The sequence below is a fragment of the Podarcis pityusensis genome, assembly GCF_964106645.2.
Source record: "Podarcis pityusensis genome assembly, chromosome: 3".
NCBI classification, from domain to species: Eukaryota; Metazoa; Chordata; class Lepidosauria; order Squamata; family Lacertidae; genus Podarcis; species Podarcis pityusensis.
In genome coordinates, this window is record NC_138026.1 from 20,666,786 (window position 1) to 20,688,555 (window position 21,770).

The 21,770-nt window shown below is 40.1% G+C and overlaps 1 protein-coding gene and 1 long non-coding RNA gene across 2 annotated transcripts in view; one reads left to right on the forward strand and one right to left on the reverse strand.

The window, feature by feature from the left end:
* Positions 1 to 21,770, forward strand: part of KLHL29 (kelch like family member 29) — a 404,977-nt gene that overhangs the window by 210,016 nt on the left and 173,191 nt on the right. The gene's annotated exons all lie outside the window — the stretch shown is intronic.
* Positions 414 to 11,603, reverse strand: LOC308473260. Its single transcript, XR_013984002.1, has 3 exons — positions 9,765 to 11,603; positions 8,508 to 8,837; positions 414 to 610 (listed from the first exon to the last, which is right to left on the reverse strand). It is a non-coding gene; the product is annotated as an uncharacterized lncRNA (long non-coding RNA).

The window sequence follows — 21,770 nt, forward strand, 5'->3', positions numbered from 1 at the left end:
TATGTATTGTGTATGTTTTTCTTTTCTTTCTTTGTTGTTCAAAACTTTAATAAAAATTATTTAAAAAAAAAAATAAAAGTTGGGTATTTAGTGCCTCTGGTGCTATGCTGTGGAACACCTTTCCCACAGAGATTTGGCAAACATCCTCACTTTTGACTTTCAGGGATCTGTGGAAGACCAGTCTGTGCCAACAGGCCTTTATAGATGTTTAATTAGCCAGTCACTTCAATGATTTTTTTGTATTTAATGGTGTTTTGTGTTTTATTGTTGTCCACTGCTCTGGTATTTTATGAGATGGCGATACAGAAAAACCTTTTGCCAATAAATAATGAATGAATAAATCAGCAAATGCAAAGAGAACTCTGGTGATTTATTTAATTTGCAAATTGAATATGGGATAGACTTAATAATAATTGATTTAAGGTAGCAAATAGCCATTGTTTGGGAATCTACCTGCAAGCTGATCTAGAATAAAAACAAGATTTCCCGGTCCTACAGATGCCACAATTAACATTTCTTGCAACTTGGCAAACTGTTCAGAAGTGTCCGTTGGAACAATCATTTAGGAATGGCAGCTTCAGACAATCTTGAATCCTGTTTGATGGCACAACTTAAAAAAAGAAAAAAGAAAAGATAGTTCTGAGAGACTGAGACCCAGGCAATGCTACATTTATTTGAAGCCATAAATTTGAATTTATCTGTTCCTGTGAAATAAATCCTGCACCTGTTACCTAGTCCCTGTGGGAATGGGCAGACAGAGTGAGATTGCAGAAGCTTGAGGTGTGTTTGCTTTCTCTCCTCAGGTGTAATCTCTGGGGCAAAGTAAGAATGGAACAGGCCTTGCTTTCTGTACATAAATCATCAGCTATTGAAGGCAGGCATGAATGTAAGTCATGTATTCTCCTACAGAAGCCTTCACTTTGGAGAAGGAAATCCTTGCACGGGGGAATAGACACCCCTCATGTTTCTATTGAAGACATTTAACTTGATATTTTCAATACAACTTGGGGAGAAGTAGCTGAGAGTAATAGGAGCCTTTTATTCCTCTAATGCCCCAATCATTTTGTACTATCCCCTTTTTTCATTGTGATGTCTTTAATATGCTGATTTATCTTTGTCCATGTCTCCTTGAATTGTGTTCAGCCAACGTACTACCAATTCCAGATAATCTGTATTTATACTTGGGGAACCAAATGGAGACTAATTCAGTGTTTACATTTAAAAGGCAAGAGTTGATGATATTGAAATCTAAAATAAAAACCTGTTTTGATAAATTGTTCCAGAAGCAATAAATTAATAGTAAAGCGACAGAGAAAGGTAAGCACAGAACGTTTGAATCATGGTAAGGCTTCTATCATTCAAGCTGGAAGCTTACCAATTTAACACATTGTTGCTTAGTATTGTTCTGAGTTGGGCAAGGAAGTAAACTGCATGTGAGACCTTCCTAACCCTTGGCTCCAACAAGTGTGATATATATGGCTCACTTCCTCTGTTAAGGTGATAGCCTGGGTGATGGGCCATTAGGGGAAACAAAGGAAAGGAGACAAATGCAAGAGCAGAGAGGTAAAACTGCAAGCAGGAAAGAGAGCCAGGGCAAAGTTTGAGCACAGTGTTTGATTTCTGTTTGAATCCAAGGCTGCAGCTAGGGGAGAAACAAGACCCTTTTGAGGTGTCAATGCAAGGAAACCCTCCACCATAGGCTCAGGTTGCGCATAACTGTAAATAAACCATATATCATAAAACCACCGCTGTCTCCGCTGTGCCTCATTCCCAAAGGAAGCGTGGAACCCCTGGAATCTCACACCGCTCAGAGATTAGTGTGGTGTACAACCGTATTATTAGACATCTTGTTGGATTGTGAGGCGTACTGTTTTTGCGCTCGGAAATGGAAATCGTCCTAGCTGGAGAAGACTTCTGCAGTAGACCGAGTTTCTTGTGCAGCTGCTAGTGTGTGTGTAGCAGTTTCTTAGCAAGCAGTCTCAAACGTTCTGCTTGACACCCTCGGCAGTACTCACTTCCCTGTTTTATAGCTGGATATCAATCACGGCATGAGAAATCAGTGACTGGTAAATGTCACCTGCTACTTCTCAAATAGTGTAAATTTTCCCGTCTGTGCTGTGTTTCGTCACATTAATCCCAACCACCCCCTGATCAAAACGTGGATAGAGGATGAGAGCCAAGAGTGAACTGGTTTCTTACGGTGCATGCCTAGTTTAGTAACACAAATTAAAGAAGAGATGTTGTTCTAATTGGTATTAGTGCACTGGAAATGCTTTGGCCTCTGCATTTTATTCATGGGGCCTTTATTGTCTGGAGGCAGTTCAAGCATTTGCTTCCCCCTGACCATCCCCAGGAGCTGCCGGAGAAAGATAGAAAGAGCGTCTGCTGAGGAATTAAAGCAAATGGAAAGTAATTTCCAAATTCCAGGAGGTTTAAGTTTGATAACCTCTGCCTGCTTCCAGCAGTAAGCTTGACTTCTTTTCTGGAGTAGCAGAAAATGCCTTTGATAATACAAACATTAAACAGGATGAGAACTCATCCAAGGAACTACAGCTAGCTGCACCTTTCATGAAAACACCCTTGTATAGGTTTACAAAATAAAGGCTGTTGAGGGGCTCTTGAGACTTAATAAGAAGCCCAATGCAGGGGATTATGTACTATGTAAAGTGTTGATCTCAATTTCAATGGGTTGCTAGGACCACTCTCCATTTACTGGCAGGAGGCAGCTTTTGTTATACTACAGGGTGGTGCAGATCTTTCAGCTGTCCAGGAAGGAGTAGCTTCAGTTCTGAATTTTCTTCTGCCTCCTACACTGTCTTATGGACACTCAAAAGCAGATACAGTGGTACCTTGGAAGTTGAATGGAATCCGTTCCGGAAGTCCGTTCAACTTCCAAAATGTTCAGAAACCAAAGGCTGGCTTCCGATTGGCTGCAGGAAGCTCCTGCAGCCAATCGGAAGCCCCATCAGATGTTCAGCTTCCCAAAATAGTTCACAAACCAGAACAGTCACTTCCGGGTTTGCAGCGTTTGGGAGCCAAAATGTTCAGGAACTAAGCTGTTCCAAAACCAAGGTACAACTGTACTAGAATGCATTAGGCTTGACCTGTGTGTCCTTAAACTCCCAAGAAAGGGGCTTCCACAAACTCCATTGTAGAACAAACAGTATAGTGAAAACCTAGGTAGTGTTTCGATACATCTAGCACATTTAAAACTCTAAAATCTGTTTTAAAGCCTGCTAGATATATAAATATATATATTTAAAAGTCTCCAGTAAGCAAAGGAACTTCAGCAGGATGGGGGCTTGCCCAACTGGAAGAGAGTTCCTCAAAACGGAGCCCACAGTACTAAGCAGATAGCTCCTTGTGAATACAAGCAATGGGGACCACTAACAGTGGCTCCTCCAAAGACCTCAGAGATCAAGCAGGTATGTAAGGAATCAGGCAGTCCCTTGAGGTATCCTGGATCCAAGTCATTAAGGGCCTTGCAAATTAATAAAAGAACCTTGAACCTGGAGTGGGCTTTCCAGATGCACAATGGCTGCCAAATATAATCTTCTGGTTCAAACTGTTCTGTATACATGTAGCATTAAGTTGCACCTCTCATGGCAGAAAAACGTTTGCCTTAATCAATAATGGCCCCAGATTAATGGTGCACTAGAAAGCTGTAAGGAGCACTACCACCTTAGATGGCATTTCTTTCAACAGAGGCAAAATCACAGTCCAAGCTGCATGTGTGCAAAAATCAACTTTCGTGCTTTTAATTAGTACTGGTTGAGCACTTTTAGCTGAATTATGTATTTGATGAATATAATAATGTTGTTGCCTATCATGTAAATTATTCAGGAAGATTATTTTTCTAGGTCTTTGAATAATGGAATTATTCATAGTGTAGGTGTTGTACATTCCACTTGTCTTGTCACTCACCAATGAGTTTAGCACTGGAAGAATCTAATATTTTAACTGATAATATTACAAGTTTCTAGTACTCATTGAAACAAGAGGTAACCAGAAATGTTTGGATAGTATCTGAGGAATGCTGAAAAACCAGAAGTAGGTTAGAAAGAAATCAGTGGTCTGTGTTTTGGACTTCCAGTTCTCCATATATCTCCATATGTTTTCTATGCAAGTAGCCCTAGCTCATAACTCCTCTTACTAACTTGAGTGAATCTCTTTCAGCAACCTCCCTCTTTTTCTGCTGCTAATCCTTGCAAAACAAAACACTAAATTCTCATAAAGCCATATTTTTGGAAGCAGGATAACTTGCAGAGTTAGCAGATATATGCAGATTTACTTAATTAGCATAAATCTGGGCATAGAATGTTAGTTTCCTGAGTACACAGAGTGCTGTTCAGGTTTTTCCCCCCAAATGTGTTGTAGAATAAATAATTTTATTCTCTTCCCAGCCAGATTCATTCTTATTTTAAAGCATGGGGCAGGTTTTTTCTTCTTCTGAAGGGCACCAAGTTGGATCATTTAGATGACAGAGGAATTTGAGGGAAATGTTACTGTTTTTAAAATGCAAAAATACAATTCGTCTGCACACCGCCCCGTCGCTCATTTAGTGCTTTGTTGTTGTGTCTGAAGTGTCCAGGAACTAGACCAATTGATATTGTGGAGCTTGCTTGTAGGTGTATATCAGGTTAATGGATCTGTTTCGTAGTTAAAGCACATGCCTTTCTTTGGGGAGTTAATAACATTGCCAGGAAATTGTGTGAAGAATTGTTTGGGAAGTAATGGAAAGGAAATAGAATTAAATTTCTAGTGACATAGAAATATGGTGGAAGACGTTGTGGCCTGCGACACGATGGACCTTTATATATTGGTTTGGGGGCAGGTGCCAAAAAAAGAAAAGAAAAGAAAATCCCAATCTTGGATTGGATTTTGGTCTTTCCTTTTACTTATGGTACAAGTCTTGCTAATAAATGCTTCAGAATTCCTTCTTGTACGTTTGGATCAAATTCATTCAAATCAGCAGCTGAAAGAAAAACAAATTTGTGGATTCTTTTCTTTTAAAAGGGGAAATGAGACTCATGCCATTACAAATTTATTTTCCTATATTAATCTGCCAGTTAGTAGAATTAAAGCGTAATTTAAAGGTTTAGAGGTTCTTTGCGAAGTATGAAATAAGCCAGAGGCACAGCGGCGGCTTGAAGACTTGAATGATTGCCAGTCCGCCTGGGCTTCAGCCCATTAGGGTCATCAGTCTCGCCAAAATGAAGAGGGTGTTGATGTTAAACATTTGTCCAAGGACATTTTTTTTTTTACAAAAAAACCCCTGGTGTACTGGAATTCCTTATAATCTGTTCTATTTCTTGCCTTGGGAAGGGGGGGGGGGGTGATGTATGCTTACTGTTGCTGACTTCCTTGCTTGGCTTTTTTTCTTGGGAAAAAACTACCTTGGCAAGCCGACTAACTCAGCAGTATCTTCCCTTTATTAGTCTGGAAGATCTTTCAATGGTAGATTTAATTTAAGGCAAGCTAAATCACATCTAGACAAATATATCTGTTATGGAAATGCATTTAATGAATTCCTCGGGCACTAAATAACTGCTTTGATGTAGCATACTAATATAAAAAGCAGTATTTGTATAACTCTCAGAGTAATAGCAATAATAAAATTAAAAATGAAGCCATGGATAGAAATTTGCATGTACATTCTGGCAAACATGATTACTCTTATTGCAGATGTGACTATGAGAGCAGGAACGGTAAACATGCAAGCACCTGAAAAAAAGGTGCAATTTTCCAACCTGAGCCGAAAGCATCATGAAAGAATCATTTCCACCCAAAGGCAGCAGAGTAATTTTAACGTCAACCCTTTCTGTCTGCTTTATTTAATGCTGTACAGTTCTGTTTTGCAGAGTAGCTTTGCTGTTAGAATGAACGTTGAAATATTGTGATAATGGTGAATTCAAAAATTAAGAGCAAATAAGAGCAAATAATAAAAGCTTCTGATGAATGTTAGGTTACAGTCGTACGCCTGGTGTTAAGCATTTTGCACAAAGACCTACAAATGCATTTAGTTGGAAATTAGTATTGTGGGTAGTTATAGAATTGTGTAGGTGTGTTTCTGAAGTCAAGGAAGTGTGTTAAGTGCCTCAGATTAAATGTTTGGCCTTGCACTCAGTTATGCATGATTACAACATTGATCAGCTTTAAGTGTGTTTATTAGTTAATGTTCCAAGAAAGTCAGCAGAATTTGTTATGAATAACGGTCGGGTGGCGCTGTGGGTTAAACCACAGAGCCTAGGACTTGCCGATGAGAAGGTCGGCGGTTTGAATCCCCGTGATGGGGTGAGCTCCCGTTGCTCGGTCCCTGCTCCTGCCAACCTAGCAGTTCAAAAGCACCTCAAAGTGCAAGTAGATAAATAGGCAGGAAGGTAAACGGTGTTTCTGTACGCTGCTCTGGTTCACCAGAAGCGACTTAGTCATGCTGGCCACATGACCCGGAAGCTGTATGCTGGCTGCCTCGGCCAATAAAGCGAGATGAGCGCCGCAACCCCAGAGTCGGTCATGACTGGACCTAATGGTCAGGGGTCCCTTTACCTTTACCTTTATAATGAAATACTGAAGTGTTCAGTACAGCTGTTCAGCCACTGCTTCCTCTGATTTTCCATACCCACCCACTACCACTACCCAGTTAGGGCAACCCAGCCAGATGGGTGAGATATAAACAATAAAATAATAATAATAATAATAATTAGTTAACATTCCATACTTTAAGTCCAATTGCTTTAGGGTCTCCTCCTCCCCTTGCATCCTGATTTATTTATATTTATTTAAAAGATTTATATCCCACTTTTTGCTGCATCTGCATCTCAAACATTCTTACATTTAAAAAAAACAAATAAATACCGTATACAGAATTTAAAGCATAAATTAAAAACCAGTAATGAAAACATCAGGACAGCATTCTTAGGAACTTAGGATGGTCCAGCTCAGTTCATTCTACACCAAATCTCAGTGGCTTTATAGGTTTTCAGGTGGTGAATTTTTCTACCTGTTACTGGAAGCACCAGGAATTGAACTTGGGACTCAGTGCATGCATAGGAAAACATCTGCTTTATCATGCGAAGCAGATGTTCTACTATGCTATGGCTCTTTTCCTAAAAGATCATTCATTTTGCAATACAGCCATTTTAACCAGGCACCTGAAACTTAGTAGGACGGTGCTTGCCTGATTTGCAGCTCCCCCAAGTCTGCTGATATCCCTCTCTTATGCATGGGTTGGTGCTATATTGGGAACATAAGCAAAGGTGCTCAACAGAATGAACGATGGAAATCAAGAGAATGATAAGGACTTTCGTGATTTCTGAGCATAAACTGAAGTTACAATGCATACATAAAGCCCAAAATGAAATGGATCACTGAGGAAATTGCATATCAGTTATTCCACATGAAAACAATTCCCAGCTCATAAAGACCTTAGTATAATAGGGGGAAAGTACCGGTACTTTATATTTCTATTCTATTCTATTCTATTCCGCCCTTCATCCAAGGATCACAGGGTGGTTTGCAATATAAAAACACAAAATGCATAGCATAGTAACAAACAAAAACAATCCCCCCTTTATAACCTGTCTCCTTAAGAGATTTATCTTCTCTGCAATAGGAGTGTTTAAATACGCTTTTCTATGAGATGCCCCTATGGTCCGAGACAGTATATTCCCAGAAAGGTTACACCATGTGATGCTATGGCGTATGTAATTGGCTTTAGACTCAATCTCAATTCACATAAAGCATTTGAATGGAAACATATCCATCATATTTATTAATCAATAACTGAATGTTTATAGCTGCCCCATACCACAAGTTGTTGTATCATTGCCACAATAGTCTGCTGCTGTTCCTCCAGTGAGCTCAGGGCATCATACACAAAACATAAGTTTTGAGGTAAAAGGAGGCTGAGAGATGGTGACAGGAGGGAGTCCGCATCATGGCTGGCAAAATTTGAACCCAAGTCCCCAGAGTCCTAGTCCAACATTGCAGCCACAGCGCCACATGTGGTCAGAGAGGGGGAGGGTTTACTGCAACAGAACGCCTACAAATGTTCTTTAATAGTCGGTGGGAAAATTGTCAATCACATTTCTCGTTTTGTGCCCACCTCCTTTAAGCCAGAGGAAGGGGGCAAGCAAGGCATGTGAGGAAAATCAATACAAGTACTTGTGGGGAGAGACTACAGTTTTGAGTCATACACAGCTGGAGAGACAAGGAAAGAGCAGGCTCTGGGAAGTACCTTTTTGGGGGGAGAGGTGTCTATTTCTCTCTGGAAATCAAATGGGGGGCAGTGCATTTGTCTGCTCAGCTATCACTCAATCTGTATATTTAGTTGATTGTGGCTGACTACTGCTGTATTGTTGCCTTGCATTTTGGGTGTTTTCCATCTCCTAGCAGCCAATTTCTGTTATTAAATTAGTAGTATTACCGGTCAGACACACAGTAAAGCAATTTACAGATCGGAAGCATGTCCTAACCAACTTAAGAATGCATAGTAGCAAATATTTTACCTTGTAGTATCAAATTCTTACTACTGCCCAAATTGCCTGTCGTTGGAAAATTACAGGTCTGTCACCTGTGTGTTGTTGGAGCCAGCTGATTTCGCTAGTCAAGGCCTTGGGAAAGTAGAAAGTAGTACACAGTTGTTTCCTTTTTGAAGTCTTTAGACAGGTTGTCATCAAAGCATGCATCCTTTTAAACCAATTTAGTTACCGTTGAAGATGGAAGCCGTTCTTGTTTGTTTGCGTAAACCCCAAGGACACACATATCTTAATATATGCACACACGAAACAATCCACCTGTCTCTGTAGGTGTTTTTGCTTCCATTTTGATACTGTTTGCTAAAAATAAAAACATAGAAACAAACTTTTCAGCACTTCTGGGCTGTGCGAGAACGTTGCTTCACAACTCTGAAGTAATTGAGTGCTACTTCATCAGTGACATTTCTTGCTGAATAAAGGTTTGTGGTTTGGGGAGCTAGTTCAGTTCTGCTTAGCTTGCGAGAGCAGTTAAATTGCCTCGTCAGGTGCAGTGCTCCATCTTGCATGTAATAATGTAGCTTAATTCCTACACTCTTGGTTTAACAGGACCAAATATAATAATATTGTGTACACCCCAGTCTCCAAGCATCAAGAGATTCCTGGGATTTCAGGTGTGTACACCAGGTGAATATACTTGGAATGAAGGTCAATGGAGACAGTGGTGTCTTTATGATATATGTTTATATTTACACATATATACAACCTGAGCACGAGGCGCGGGTGGTGCTGTGGTCTAAACCACTGAGCCTAGGGCTTGCCAATTGGAAGGTCGGCGGTTCAAATCCCTGTGATGGGGTGAGCTCCCGTTGTTTGGTCCCAGCTCCTGCCCACCTAACAGTTCAAAAGCACATCAAAGTGCAAGTAGATAAGTAGGTACCATACCGGTGGGAAGGTACACAGTGTTTCCGTGCTCTGCTCTCGTTCGCCAGAAGCGGCGTAGTCATGCTGGCCACATGACCCGGAAGCTGTCTGTTGACAAACGCCGGCTCCCTCGGCCTATAGAGCGAGATGAGCCCGCAACCCCAGAATCATCCGCAACTGGACCTTACGGTCAGGGTTACCTTTACCTTTTTACAACCTGAGCTCAGGAAGGAAGGGGTCAGAGCACTAGCACCCTGACATATCTTGCTTCCCAATTAGGTTTCTATAGAAGCCCCCACCCCAAACCATAGCTTTAGGATTCAGCCCATGGAGAAAAGTCAAAACCCTCTGCCTGAATTCACTCACAAAAGTAGCTTCCCCTGGCCTATTTTTCTCTTTCCTAGGGTGATGTAGCATCCAGCCAGGTGAATGGCGGACAGCACCTCCACTTGTTGCTATGGCAACATGCCCCACTCTTTCATCATGCAGAAATATGGTGCTTATCTAAGCGCTGTGGCCATTAGCATAACAGAAACTGGTCTGACTGGTTTAGCAGTGGCTTCTACTAAATTCCAAACCTCACAGATACTGAATCAGTGGCCTGGAAGAGACTCATGGATATCATGCAGACTGACCCCCACCCCACCCCCTGCTCTGAAAGCCTTGTATCACTATATATTCTTAAAATTATTTCTTTGCATAATACTTCCCCGCCCCCAAAAGTTAGCTGCTTGTGAAATGCTTTATACAATTGTGTTCCTACCAATAACTGGAGCTCATAAGCACTTCTATAATATAGATATTTTCTTTTGAATCTTACATATAATTAGAGTTTGTATTTTTGACATTGTATGTCATGTCCTTGACATACTTACTGTTCTTGGAATAATTCATGTGAAATGTATCTCAACTGTATGAATCAGTAAACACATTTTGTCTAATTCTAAGCCCATTCACGCTTTGTAGGTAGGGTGTTGTTAAACTATATCTGATTAACTTCCTAGAAAATGTCATATTAAGGAAAGGGGTTTAAAGGGGTGGGGAGGAATGAAAAATGAAACAGATGAAAGAATGGAGAGAAAGTAATACTGGTGAGAATGGAGGAAAGACTAGAGAGGGAAAATAACAAAATGTTATGATGGTGTTAACAAAGAGCAGTGTGCTTATTCATAAGAGGATTCACATGGTTTATAGCTGAAATTGGTGAAGTAAATTGATATGTGGAAGCACGCCATACTTACACATAAGAAAAATAGTTATAAACCAAACTATTCACAAAATTCACAAAATAACCTAAATTGTTTTGCTTGTTTCAATAATCAGACATGTTTATGGAACATTCATCCTTCCTAATTAACATCTCAAATTAACAAGTGAGATGCTGATTTATAACATGCAGGTATCTCTACTATCCTGTTGAATACCTTTATAAGATGCAATATATATGGCACCACATCTGGAAATAGTTATTCAGTAGATGAAATAACAAAATCATGAAACTGAATCACCAAGACTGAAAGCTATTCCTTGGACCTTTGCACTCAGTAATAGTATGACCATATAAGATTATTTGCTTTTCAGCAATTTTGCTGCTTTTAGTCTGTCATGTGAAAGACCTGGGCCAGACATCTTGAAATGGAAGCAGTTCTTAATGTGCTATTTTATTTTTTTAATGGAGATTGTGCTCTTTTATGCACTCATTGTTGCTGAGAGAGGAGTACTTTGCCTTGTAAAATATCACAGATTATTTCTATTGTCAATGAAAATTACAGACTGATCTTCAACTGAAAATGAAGGTTTGTCTTCCTTGCAAAACTGGACACAAGTTATTTCATACTTGCCAGTGGGTGGATTTGCTCTGTAGCACCTTTCACTCATTAGTTGTGCAGCTGGGAACAAACACCTGAGCACTACTCCTTTATCAAACTGATTGCTTAGATATATAGATCTCTTTCTCTAGCAATGGAGGGACACTCTTGCACTACTGAGCAACAAAAATGGGACAGAACAGCAGCCACCCAGAAAATTTATGGTATAAAAGGTTTGAGAATTTCAGGCAGTAAAAGTTATGGGACGAAACAATTAAGTCTATCCTTTTAAAATATTTCAATTGAACATAATAAAATGAAAAAATATAAAAGGAAACAAAAAGTGCCCTAATAAAAATATGAAAAAAAATCTATAATTCTTTATATAGTTGTCTAATACAAAGGTATATAAGTAAAATTATTGTTATTGTACATATACATTTACGTATAACTTACTATATATTTTAAATGAATACCTTCAAAATGTCATTATATTTGTCCATATGCAGTCTATGTCTATAAGCTATTGGTTTGTATGTTGCAAGAGTTGTCATATCTTCTATCCATTGATTAAAGGGGAGCATATATTTATCTTTCCAGAGGATCAATATAAGTCTTTTTGCTGTAGTGAGGGCGTGGAGAATCCATTTATGTTGACTAGCTGTCAAATTACATATAGTAGTAATACTATCCTCTGGCAATACAGTACTAGCTTTCCCCCCCAAATAATATTTATACAATCTAGTACTTTCTCCCAAAACTTCATAAGTGTAGAACATTGCATAAACATTTGTTTCAAAGAAGCATTTTCATATCTCCAACAGCATGTTGTTGTAGATGGTCCCTTTCTATACAGATGTAAGTGTCCAATAAATTTGAAGTAATAGTTTTTCTAGCATACGACGTAATTTAAAACCCATTGACACCTTTGTTACAGAAGCTAAAACACTCTTTCGCTGTCTAGGTAATATAGGAACCTCCAATTCTTTATTCCATTTGTTTCTTAGAGTCTGCATATCAAATTGATTTATTGATACCAAATATCTATAAAAAGTAGTCACCAGCTTTTTAGTCTCAAAGGGTTTAAACCAATTGTTCTATTATCTCTGGTGTCTTAGACGCTTTGAAAGCTGTTGCTCAAAACAGGGTTATTAACAAATGTTGCAACTGCAAATATTTCCATTGGGCCACCTCCTAAGTGGCATTTATCTTTATAACACAGCAAATGTATAGAATTGATCTTCCTCATCTATCAATTGATCCAGAGTCATAATTCCTGCATCCATCCAATCCTTCCATACTACAGTTTTCAGTAAAGTTTATCCTGAAACAGTATTGAAATCAGGATTGTATATAAGTGTCCTGATAGCACCATGAGCACAGATAATCATTAATGCACAATTAAAAGGCTGTCTGAAGGAGTTATCAGATAATTATCACTCCTTCCATCATTTTGGGGTTATATATCCAGCACCACTTAGCACACACGCCGTTCACTGTCAAGAGTTGAAAAGGGTGGATTTTTCCTTCACTGTTTCAATATGTTTTATGAGTGAAATAGGAATTCTATTTTATGAGTGAAATAGGAATTCACATTAGTGATTGTACATATGGGAACCAGACAGTGGTAATTACTCCAGATGCTTAACATGGAATACAACACTTTGGGTGGTCCTGGGCAAGATAAAGCAACTAACAAATTTAAATAGTAATAATAATAATCCAATGAAAGCTGTACGAAAGAAATCCTAATTTAACGCACTTAATCAGCAACTTTAGAAACCCTTTTGGAAATTGCTTATACAGTGGCACCTCGGTTTTCGAACGTAATCCGTTCCGGAAGACCATTCGATTTCCAAAATGTTTAAAATTCGAAAACTCAGTATGGAAGCCACATGTCATGTTCGACTCCTGAGACGTGTTCGAAAACAGAAGCATTTATTTCCGGGTTTACGGTATTTGAAAACCAAAACATTCGTCAACGGAGACGTTGGAAAACTGAGGTACCACTGTACTTTTTCTCCTGAGAGAATCTACAGCAAAGTGGGCTAACCTGTGGCCCTTCAGATTTTGTAATACCCCCAACTCCCATCAGTTCTAGTCAGACATGCCCTATGGTTTGAAGTTGTGGAAATTGTAGTCAGACAATGCCTGAAGAGCCACAAGTTCCCTTTTCCTAGTTTACAGAAAGGTTACATGCTTGATAAGGTTGATCTCTTAGTTGTTTATTCATGTGCCTATTACATGTTTAAAATTAATTAAAACATTGTGTTGTAGGGTGTTACTGGTCACATCTGATACTGTTTTCTCATTGACCAAAAAAAAGGGCTCCCCTCCCCCCACAATGCTAGATGTAATTTCATTACAGAATTATAAAATACAGAGTTATCTCCAGGGTAACACTATTGAAACATCATGGAGACTTGTCTTCTTGACAATGGTTATTGACACTGTAGACTAAATTTCCAAACAACAGGCCTTTAAGTGCATGCAGGTTTTACCTGAGGTAGAGAATGGAGAAAGTCAGCTTTTCACACACGCAGAGCGTACTGTTATTTTAGGTAAGTATAATTTTCATCAAGTTTCATACGGACAGCTGATTACAGTTGATTTAGGAATGCCTTCCCTTCCAGTTTGAAATGTCTCACATACTCCAATGAGAATATGAGGCATGCAACAGTTTAAAAATGTAAGTAAATTACAACAATGACCGTAGAACTAAATACGAAAAATGTAATCTAAAAGCCTCACAACTGCTGCATGCATCGAGTAGGTCGTGAGCCTTCGATATGCTAGATACTGTCGCTCAGCTACTTTGTCAAATGGTATCTGCTAAACTTAATGTGCCCTCTTCTACAGTTAGTTGTTAATGAGAAGAGAACTTAACCACAAGCCTGTGTTTGGAGAACATGCTGAGCCACACCCTGGTTTAACTCAGTCTGGTGTGGAAGGAGAAATGACCATGGAGGAGCTAAGCAGCTGCAAGGTCCTCCCTGGGATATTGGCATACAAAACAGACCGTTGTATACTGGCTCATCAGTAGCCACATGTTTATTCCTAAATAAGTCTAGGAGGCTAATGAGACAGAACTTTGCAGAAACCATGCTGGTTCTGCTTCAGCAGGACTTGTTCTTCTGTATGCTTCTATCTTTAATAATGCTTTCCACCAGTTTTGCTGGAACAGATATAACATGTCTGCAATTTCCCGGATCTTTTTGAGTAAAGTTGTCCAATTGGCCACTTTCCAACCCTCACATACAGAACCTGAATTGGGGGGCAGGATGTTGTTGATGACTGTGATCACCAAAGCTGTTTCACCTCTTTGGTGTCCCTCAGCTGGTCTCCACTCTGTTTTGTTTCTTGCTGCGTCTCCCCAGAAGCCATATATATCTGGGGCACCTCATTTACTGGTGTTGCTCTCTGCTGTGAGATACTGTTGCTCCCCACCAATTTCAAATATGCAAGGAGCAGGCATGTGTGTTGTAGATGATACTACAATTAAGCGAGACTTACTCCCAGTTAAGGGCGGTTAGGATTGCAGCCTTAATTGTGAACAGAATAGCTTTCTTTTGTTGTTCCTTTTTCATACTACAAAACAAAACAATGTTATAAGTAGTCCAAAAGACAGCGGAAGTGCAAATTACCAGAGTGGTAGAGCAGGAGATTTTTAATCTCAGGGTTGTGGGTTCAAGCCTCACCTTGGGCAAAAGATTCCTGCATTGCAGTTGGTTGGACTAGATGACTCTTGTGGTCCCTCTATACAGCATGTCCCCTTCTTGACTCTTCTCACATATATACACACATAAATGTACACTCACTTACACACTGTCATGGTTCCATTGTGTGGTGAAAGTCACCATTCTTATTTTAAGGATCTTAGTTCAGATATTTAGATGCAATACATAAACAAGAGAGGTGTGCGTTAGTCTTTAAGAGCCACCAAAAGCTGCTTTGCTTCTGCAGAAGCCTCAGGATTATTATGTATTCTGAGGCAGATGTAATTGGGTTTCATCCTGTTTCTTCCCCCATCTCCCATCTTTCCTCAATAGTGGCTTCAGTTCTGGAACAGATATTTTGTTCAGTCCAAGATTTAAAAAAGAAAAGAAAAAGTGTCAGGGAGCATATTGTAGTTCTGAAACACCTGCCAGATGTCTTCTACCTCCAGGCTGCAACTCCACTCATTCCATCTTCCTGTTTCTTGTGCACGTTTTGAGCATCTCTCTAGAGGCAAGCCATTATCTCTTTCTGTGTCTCTCTCTCTCTGTCTCTCAGGTAGCAACATTTTTTCTCTCTCCCTTCCCGAGAAGCTCAGTTTAAGCTGCCACGTCTATCTTCTCAGTAACATCTCTGTGCGTAGTGCATCAAGAGTTCTATTTAGAGTGCGTGTTTTTTCAGTAATTTACAAAAGCAATTTAAAATGGTTTAAAATGGTTTCTTAATTTTAGAGCAACAGGCACAGTTTGGTTAAATCTGAGCAAGAAATTCATGTATGGAAGGTCTGTGGTTAAAAAAACCAAACCCTATCATGATTGAATGTGGGAATAGTGGACAATTAGTTATTCAAAAATTTGCTGTGGTTACTGTTATATGTTATTAGTACATTGATATGTACATATAAGCACATAACAGTATATAATAGTGCATTTGAAGTATTCTTATTTGCTCCTGTTTTTATTCTGGCTGGCTGCATGCTACATTGCAGATACTAAGCTCGGGTAAATTAAAAATGTTCTCTAGGGTCTCGAGAAAAATTAGACTTGTATGCAAAGACTATTTTTAATTTCACCAAATTGCTTCTTATAATCCCAACTTCCAGTATATTCCCTACTGAAAGTATATGGCATATCTTAAGGAGAAAAAAATATAAAGTGTGGACAGAAGTTAGCAGATGGGGTCATAAATGGACAGATATAATTTCACGTGTTGAAGAAGGGAAAATAGGTTGTTGTTTTTTTACTGCTGGGGGCTTCTTGTGCAGGGGATGAGTTCGACTTTGAGATTTATAAATTGACTGAACTACCTCAGAAAGAGGATATCACAGGAACCATCCTTTTCTCGTCTTCCCTTACCCCCCTGCTGCATCCCAGGGAGTATTTCTTCATATTAGCAGGACGGGGGGGCTTCCAATTCACCATCTGATTGGGCTTCATGGGACCAGTTCCAGCTCTTGTGGCCTGAGGATGTGGACAGTGTGCTTGTAGCTGTCCAGCCAACCACATAGCACATCACGGCTGATTCGAGGTAATGAGAAAAGGCTGGCTGGGTGTCTCATTGCAGGGTTAGGTGGTACCTACAACCTTTGAGAAGGTGGTAGTGTGTCCACTTCTGGGGGGAAAAACACTCTGGATCCACAGTGCTTACTGGGAACAAAGCCTGCTTACTGGGTCAATGAGCAGTGGTGGTCGCATGACCACAGGCAATGTCAGTGGAGGGAATCCCTTTGATTTTGTGGCCTCTTCCTTCGGGTGCATGGGATGCTGGGAAAGCCCACAAAATTCAAATCATATTGGGCCAATCACAGGACAGCTTTTGATTTAAACAGCCCAATTGCGGGCCGTTGTAGGTGAGTCATTTGAGGTGGACTTGAGTGAAGCCTTATCCTGCCTGGCTTCAAACAGGTCTGCCACCTTTCTATTTAAACTTGCGTTTGCATGGTTCAAGTCTTGGATGGCAGAAAAAGGCATTGGGTTGGATCCTTAGTCTTGCAGAGGGGGTAGGCCAGGACCCCACTCCTGTTTCAAAGTGTCAGGGTTCCCCATTATAAGGGTCCAAGGGGAAGGGTTCTGTCTGATGTACAGACAGGGGCTAACAAGACATAGAACTCCCCAAAATGGCATGCTGGAGGGATTGCCCAGATAATATTGCACACCATAGCACAATCCTACATCCTGGATCGACCCTGAAGGAATTATCACCCAGCAAACAAAATTTGTGGCCAATTTTATTCCAAGACATTGTTTTGTCATTATTACTCCTCTCCAAGAGTCGAACCCCGATGGACCCTGCCACATGGCATCTGGAACCACAACTAATACCTAATTTCTAATATCTCTTTGGGGTTATGGTAGGGAGCCGTGTTGGTCTGATGCAGTAGAAATATATAAAAATATATTTAGAATGTTCAGTAGCACCTTAGAGACCAACTAAGTTTGTTCTTGGTATAAGCTTTCATGTGCATGCACACTTCTTCAGATACCTCTTTGGGGGACATCTGGGGGGGCATCTATTTCCTCAAGCTACAGTAACTATAATATGTTGTTTTTATTGCATATTTAGCTGTTGTTTTCTATTGAATTGTTTCATTGCGTGCCATATTAAAATGTGCTAAAATGTGAATTGGTAGATGTGTTAAATTGGTAGATGTGTTAAAAAAACTAAAACTAATGTAAGGCAATCAGGATTGCATATTCAGTCATCTGTCATGGATGCTTTGGAATAGATGACCATTGGGGCCTCTTCCAACTCTACAATTCTGTGATTCTATCTTGGTATTGTATTGTATTCTTGACAATATAAAAATACTTTGAATAAACAAATATTAACAGGGGCATAACTTGTCAGCTTGGTTACTATTCCAACACCAAGAAGTAATTATTCTCACCTGCTTGACATAGCTACTGCATTTTTTTAAGTGCCCAAACTGAGCTCCATTTTGGGAGTCGGCAAACCTAGTTTATCTTGCTTGGTATGTGTATTGCTGTGTCTGTAACCTGGGCAACAACAGGAGCGAAATAGTCAGGCTTCCCCAAAGACATGTCGGGTAGAAATTTTATCTTCCTGTTATGACTAATGATTCCATATGAGTGCCTGATTCTACTCACTCTTTATTAGCTTTAGGAATCAGCCCATCTTAAAATAAGCTTTCATTAGCTTTTTGTAAACCCGGCCTCTTACAATCTCAGCTTATCCCGTATTAATTGATTCATGTCACAAGGGAAAGGTAGACGTCCTTTTCTCAATTTTGAATGGCTTTGAAAATACAGTGGTACCTCTGGATACAAATGGGATCTGCTCCGGAGCCCTGTTCGCATCCAGAAGCAAACACAACCCGCGTCTGCGCGGGTTGTGATTCACCACTTCTGCGCATGCGCGTGACGTCATTTTGACTGTCTGTGCATGCCCGAGCGGCGAAACCCGGAAGTAACGCGTTCCATTACTTCTGGGTCGCCATGGAGCGCAACCCGAAAGCACTCAACCTGAAGCAACTTCAACCCGAGGTATGACTGTAAGTGGGTCTAGCCGTGTTCCCCCCCCCCCCTTGGACACTTATCCTTCCTAGGACATAAGTTCCAAGTCCCACTTGTTATGATGATAATGATTATATTTTAGCATGTTCAACAATACAGAAATAATATAACAAGATGCAAAAACATATGATTGCTAAGGAGAAAGGGAAATAATAATAGACACATGAGAACAAATCACTCCCAAATATACAGTGTCAACATGTCAGTCACAGGTGTTAAGCTACCTATGTTCAGTAAGATAAGACAGCTTTACAGTGATTGGGTTGGGTAGCATTCTGTTGGCCATTTTCCATCAGAGAAAGTAAAGAGGTGCCAAGTGCAAAAAGAAGTTGTAGTTTCAAGTTTAGCCTTATTTTCTTACTGCTTTAAGTAGATCAGTTTGCTTTTCTATTACAACAGGGATGACTAACCTCTGGCTTTCCAGATGTTGCTAAACCACCATTCCCTTTATCCCAACCATTTATCGCAGTGGCTGGTGCTGATGGGATTTGGAGACCCAACAGCATCTCAAGGCCACCTCTTCATTAGAAGATGCTACCAGACCTCCATACCATGATGTCAGTAGAGGACTATATTTTTGTACCCCTGTATTAAAATTTCCTATTCCTTTCTGAGATGTGTGTTTTTGTTTAATAGCACACACACACAAGCTTGAGATGTTGTATTTTCAAGCAAGTAGACATTTCACCTTTCCATTTCCCCCGCTTTGAAATGCACACCTGAGTGAGTGTTTCTAGCAATTTACCTCTTTCATGTGTTCCTCGTTTAATTCAAACTAGCATCTGAAACATGAAAGCTAAGTACAGCATAATGCAATTACTTTCTGTGATGTTTGCCGAGTGTTTTATGAAGCCCGTCTCTTTACAGTGGTCAATGAACGTAACATAATTGGATCTAAAAAGGGTGCTACTGTGTTCCAATGTGCACATAATGTTCCCTTTTTATAATGTTCAATAATTAAGACTTCTGAAAAGACAAAGCAAGCATTTATATAATCAAGGCAAGAGATGAGTAACTATTCCAAAATAGCATTTTGTTTAGTAGCAAAAATAAACCAGGGTGTTGTTTTCTTTAAGCTTCAAAATAGGATAAACTGGAACATTACAAAGGTTGTTCTTTCTCCCAAGTTGTAGCGCCTGGTACTGAACTCCATTATGGGGTATTATGATTTTATTTTAACTTAGTATGTAGCTTCTTTCTGGTTGAATACATACTAGCTTAGGATCCTAATAGGCTAGATATGTGTATTAAAGTTTACTGAGCCATTAAGACCCAGGATATGTGATGCATTCTGTGTAGATGCATGCCTGAAATACGAGTAAACTTTGGTTCATGCATAGAATGTCCTTATTTCCTATTTGCCACTCCAGCGAATATCATCTCTGCAGAAATAAGCCCCTGACCAGATCAGAAACCACACACTACTATAGATGTGTTAGGCGTATTTTTTAATAGGAATCCAGCACTTAGTTACATGGTTCTGTGCCTCTTGAAGTTGGTTGGTGTTGTAACTTCAGAAAGCAGACACACCAATTTGGAAAATGAATTTACACAAACACGCAAAATCCACGTTTAATTATTAGAGTGACATTTTTTCAGACGTGTAAACTGAAGCCAAATTCAGATTGTTGGAGACTTTGAGCTGCATCAGTTTTGTATAAAACCATGAGTTGCTAAATGTGGTGTTCTCATGGTTAAAGGCAGAGGTTGGCAACATAAGGCCCAGGGGCCACAAGAGGCCCATGGGGGTTGTTTAACTGGCCCATGGACCCCCACTGCCCCCTCGGTCGGATCCTGTGCATCGCGCTAAACTGGGGCGGAGCAGAGCGGAGACCGCCTTCCGCAACGCTGGCCAGCTTCCCATTGGCTGCAGGAAGCTCCGTGCTGGAAGGAGCGCCGGAAATAGTGTTTGTTTGTTTGTGCGTATGCGCATACACGTACACACTCCGGCCCACCGCGGCATCTGTGGGACCGTGAACCGGCCCAAGCCACAAAAACTTTGCCGACCCCTGGTTAAAGCTGTATATTTTGAGAAGGGGAAAGGAAGAGGCAGGGTAAGAAAGAATGAGGGCAAACAGATGCAGGGTCTTCTACAGTTCCAGCAGAGAGAAGTTTGCACACTGATTCTGGAGACAGCCAAAGGACACTTATAATGGTCTCATTCGCACATAAGGTTCTGTCAAACCATGGCTTAGCACAAACATGCTGGCTCCCAGGGTCTTTGCTCCTCCCCAGTCTTCCCAGCTCACTTTGGTGCTTAATGTGTCATCCAAACCCAAGATTGTGGTTGAACTAGGGTTGCCAAATTTCAAGAAGTGAAAATCAGGACACAGACAAATTGAACTTTTCTTTTTAATAGAAAAAACCCAAGTTGTTGGGGTTTGGGGGGTTATGTTGCTCCCCCCCAGACATCACTTTCATAGTTTTCCTTAACCATGATATGTAGTCAACAACAAACAAGTTTATTCACTTATTCACTGCTTATTCAACAACAAACAAGCACAATTCACTGTGATTGTGGGCTTGGATGACACACTAAACTAAACCTTGGCTTAGCTGCTGCAAAGCATTGACCTAAAAGGAGCAAAGCAATTGGGAGCTTCTCTCTGGGAGCCAGTAGGTTCGTGTGGTCCCAGCAAACCATAGTTCGGCTTATTATTATCATTTGTATATTGTTTATTAATTTATATATTGCTTATATGCCAAAATTACCTAGACATACCATAGCACATGAACTAGGCCAGTGTCTGCCTTCTGGCTTAGGAGGAGCAAAACCAACAGAACCAAACCATTCATGTTCACATAGTTCACTGGTAGCTTTACAAAAAGGACTTGGTTGGTTGTTTTTTCATTTCTGAAAGCCTCCTATTTTTGCCCCCTGGCAAATATACAGGGAAGAGCGGGAAAGCCCAGCAGTTATCATGTTGAACATTTAGTTTTGTGTGATTGTTTATACAGAGCTGTCTTTCTGATTATGCCGCCACTTCATGATTAGTGAACCTTGCCCTTTTCAACACTTTACAGTTTCTTTTAACAGCTTTAGCTTTAAAATATTTCCATTATAAGCACTTTTGCAGCCAACTCCTATAGTGTGGTTCTGCTTTATTGGTTCAGTTTTAGGGATTGTTGAACATTAAATACTAAGACCTCTTTTACAGTGATTTGTCACAATCCACTTTTCAAGAAAGTCCAAATGCGATGGGCTTGGGGCTTTGTTCATTTTGGTTTTCACATTTTGGAATGGAACCAAGCAGAACTTGTTTGTCTGAACATATATTCAAGCTTCAAAATGTAATTTAATGGGAAGCATGAAATTA